Raw genomic sequence first — 4,565 nt, forward strand, 5'->3', positions numbered from 1 at the left:
CAAACTCTGCCCACATAAATAACTACTTTCAGCCTCCAAGGAAATGTTTCTTCAAATGCCCTGAACAAAGCCAAATGCCAGAAAGGCTTTTGTGCCTTCGCCAGCATCAGAAATGGACACTGCTCAAAAGTATAAGGAGGATTTGAGCTGAAATCTTTACGAAAAATAAAAGACCGGGCACCTAGGTGGCTCAGTGGTTAAGCAGCTGACGCCTTTGGCTCAGGTCATGATCCCAGAGTCCTGGGTCCAGTCCCGCATCAGGCTCCCCATAGAGAGCCAACTTCTCCCTCTGCCTATGTCTCCATGTGTGTCTCTCATGAATAAATAAATACAATCTTTAAAAAATAAAAAGGAAAAACAAAAGACCAATTAATTAACTTGTCAAATACTTAGTCTCAGCTACCAGGACTCTATGAAACTATTGCCTAAAGCAGTGTTGTTTGCCAGTAGGCCAAGCATCCTTTGATCTTTCTCTTTGCATCCAATTCTTTGGTCCATAAACACTAAAAAATTAGAGCATCAGTAACAATTATTGCACATGGTATCAAGGAACATTTTGCAGTATTATACAACCCATATCATACCTTATTCTTAAATGTGTACTGATGTACGTTCAAGACACAACATATGAAAATGATTTTAATACTTATCATTGATAATTATGTGGATATTAAACACCAAAATGGTTCAATATAAAAATCTTTACTTTAATTGTGTTAAAATTTTAAGATATTAAGTAAAAATGTCAACTTTATTATTTTTGTTAATTGTAATTTTGTTGTCTTTCAATAAAGAAACTTCAATATTTTGGTTTTTTTTTTTTTTTTTGCAAGGAGTGAAACTTCAACAATCTTTTATTCCCAAACTCTCACTGGGGGGTTAACTCTTTCCCTGGCTAACAGATCAATGGCATCTCTAAGAGGATCTAGGATGGAAGTGCAGACCTAACAAAGATTGTCTCCCCAACAAAGGATTACAAAATACATATATACATCTGCATAAGTATTTTTAAAACAGCAAAATTCACCAGTGATGCGGGGGGGGGGGGGGGGGGAAGAAAAACCTTCCGTGATTTCAGTCAATAAAAAAAAAAAAACCAAAAAAAAAACCCAACAAAAAACAAACAAAAAAAAAACCCAGCATCTGGCAGTCTGTGCAGCCTTAAAACCCCCATCTTAGGACACATCTAGGAGAAAAGCATTTCTTTGCTTAAAAAAATAAAGTTTAAAAATTCCCCCTTCTCTTTCTTCCAGTTCAACTCCCACGGTTGTTCCTAAAGACACGCAGAGAACTATACAAACAAGCCCCGGCTCACTCCCTTCTGCCTGTCTGTGAAGGTTCTGTGAAGGCTCCCTTGGTCTGTGAAGGCTCCCACGGAGGATTAGTCCTCAGGAATTGTCATCCCTAAAGTTCTGAGCACTGGCAAACGCCTCCTGCTTCCTCTAAGGAAGGGCTTGAGGGCCCAGGGAAGAATTGAGGGAACGGTGTTCTTGGCCAAGAACTGGGATCCCAGGTGGGGCAAAGCAGGAGGGGAGGCCTTCCTAGATAAACACACCCAACCACCTTACAATCTAAAGTCTAACCAGCCAGGTAAAAGCAAGTCACAGCTGACTGTACCAAAGAGGTACTTCCATCCTGTCCCCTTTTACCATAAAGGTGACAGAACAAGTCTCAAGTATTTGACCTCTGCTCTCTCACAGATACTGTGTCATCAGGTTTTAGGCTGAAGCCATTTTGCAAAGACAGCCATATGGTCCCAGGGCAGAGCCTTTGCGGCTTCTGTCTGAATAAAGCTGCCACTCCTGGCAAATATTTCGATAGCAGCTTCTAGAAACTGCCCCCAAGATAGCGCCTCACCCCCCCAGTTCAGGGTCACAGATCCTTCCAGTTGATGGGCTCCTTGCCAGACTTCTGCAGCAGCTCATTGTTTTTAGAGAAATGTCTACACTCCAAAGAACCCTCTGTAGACCAACAACGGGGAGGGGTGCGCAATCTGCAGCACATGGTGACGTTTCCTATCGATGGCACTGCCTTTCTTCTGAGCATAAAAGTCCCAGAGCAAGAAGACAAGGCCACTGGAGTTCTGATTTAGCCAGGACACTACCGCATCAGAAAATTGTTCCCATCCTCTCTCCTTATGAGAATTAGCCTGATGTGCCTGGACGGTGAGGACAGTGTTGAGTAAGAGAACACCTTGTTTGGCCCACCCAGATAAATCTCTGTGACCAGGATGAACGAAACCATCAATGTCTGTAGACAGCTCTTTATAAATGTTTTCCAAACTGAGTGGAGATGGAACAGGTCTTTGAACACTAAAGCAGAGCCCATGGGCTTGGTTGGGTCCATGGTATGGATCCTGTCCCAAGATGACAACCTTCACATGTCTTATGTCACACATTTGGGTCCAGGTAAAGATTTATGTCACACATTTGGGTCCCGGTAAAGACTTCACATGTCTTATGACACACATTTGGGTCCAGGTAAAGATTTATGTCACACATTTGGGTCCCGGTAAAGACTTCACATGTCTTATGTCACGCATTTGGGTCCAGGTAAAGACTTATGTCACACATTTGGGTCCCGGTAAAGACTTCACATGTCTTATGTCACACTTTTGGGTCCAGGTAAAGACTTATGTCACACATTTGGGTCCCGGTAAAGACTTCACATGTCTTATGTCACACATTTGGGTCCAGGTAAAGACTTACGACACACATTTGGGTCCAGGTAAAGACTTCACATGTCTTATGTCACACATTTGGGTCCCAGTAAAGACTTCACATGCCTTATGTCACACATTTGGGTCCAGGTAAAGACTTACGACACACATTTGGGTCCAGGTAAAGACTTCACATGTCTTATGTCACACATTTGGGTCCAGGTAAAGACTTCACATGTCTTATGTTACACATTTGGGTCCAGGTAGAGACTTATGTCACACATTTGGGTCCCGGTAAAGACTTCACATGTCTTATGTCACACATTTGGGTCCAGGTAAAGACTTATGTCACACATTTGGGTCCCAGCAAAGACTTCACATGTCTTATGTGACACATTTGGGTCCAGGTGAAGACTTATGTCACACATTTGGGTCCAGGTAAAGACGTGTGCAGGTGGATACACCGTGTAATGTTTTCTTTCTCCCGCAACAAAGCCCATTAGCTTTATGAAAGACGGCTTCCCCAACTCTGCGCTGAGCGGCTTCTTCCAACTCTCACCCAAACCCACAGGCACCCCGCGGGCCGCGGGCCTAGGCAGGGCGGCCTTGTTCCTCTGGATGCCGACCAACTGCTCGGGGCTCAGCGGCCAGGAGGGCGGCGTCCCGGGTCCTCCTGCCCGGCCGGGCCTTCTTGGCGGGACTGGCCGCTGCATCCCCGCTCTCCTCGGCTGCAGCTCTCACCCCGACGCGGGTCCCCAGGTCGGCGGGCTCAGGGCTGCGGGGAGAAGGAGTAAAGCGTCTTCTGCCCATCATCCCGGAGCCCCGCGGTGTGTGCCAGCGGCGGAGGTCTGAAATTAGAAACTTCAATATTTTGGAGAAAATTATAAAAACTATTGAAAGAATTTATTTTGAAACTTTTTCCCATTTAATTTGGGTTTTCCGTGTACATTATTCAGATTTTCTCCAATTTCAGTACCCTTGATTTTCTTTAATCCTTTAGATCTCTCCTGTCTTAAGAAAACACATTACTTGAAAATCTTCATTATAACAACATACCTAGTGATTTTGCTGAAAGGAAGGAAAGAAATTAATTTTATAGAGTTGATCTACAAGAGAAAAACAAACAAGTTTATTAACAAGTAGAAGCTGCACATGGGAGTGGTCAGAGATGAGTAATGCCTAGGAGTGGGGAGAACTTGGGCTCACACAGCTTTTTAGCAAAGCACAATTATTTTGTGGAGAAGTGGCAAGGAAAAGGAGTTTGAGCTTCCAGGGACAGCAAATCTTAAGAAGGCAAATCTGTGGGAGAGTATTGGTAGCTAAAGTCTACTTGTGGGGGGATCCCTGGGTGGCTCAGTGGTTTAGCACCTGCCTTTGGCCCAGGGCGTGATCCTCGAGTCCCAGGATCCAATCCCACATCGGGCTCCTTGCATGGAGCCTGCTTCTGTCTCTGCCTCTCTCTCTCTCTCTCTCTCTCTCTCTCTCTCTCGGTGTCTCTCGTGAATAAATAAAATCTTTTAAAAAAATAAAATAAAGTCTACTCGTAAAAAAGGTTTGTTATGAGGACGGGCTGATACTAATCAAGAATTCCCTCTGGTGATGAACTTCTGTCCTTCCTTGTAGACAAAAGAGAGGGGACACCTTTACAGATATATGTCTTGCTTTTAAGCAAATGGAGGGAAAGCACATAACTTTTCTTGTATGGACTTCCTCTTAATTGCCTTCAATCCAAAACAATCCTCATGCCAAAGTGGCATTTTCTACTGCCCTCCACAAAAAAGAGGTTGGAACACATTTTATTTAATAGTCTATTGGCTTGATCGATAACTTAAATATTTGGATATATGGGTAATGGGTCTTCATTTTTTTTGCTTGCTCTGATCCCTACAAATATCAGGGGCAGACT

The 4,565-nt window shown here is 43.8% G+C and overlaps 1 pseudogene; it reads right to left on the reverse strand.

Moving 5' to 3' along the window:
• Nucleotides 1–1,872: 1,872 nt before the first annotated feature.
• LOC140626031 (uracil-DNA glycosylase pseudogene) lies at nt 1,873–2,412 on the reverse strand (annotated as a pseudogene).
• Nucleotides 2,413–4,565: the final 2,153 nt, after the last annotated feature.

Source organism: Canis lupus, chromosome 37, assembly GCF_048164855.1.
Source record: "Canis lupus baileyi chromosome 37, mCanLup2.hap1, whole genome shotgun sequence".
Lineage (NCBI taxonomy): Eukaryota > Metazoa > Chordata > Mammalia > Carnivora > Canidae > Canis > Canis lupus.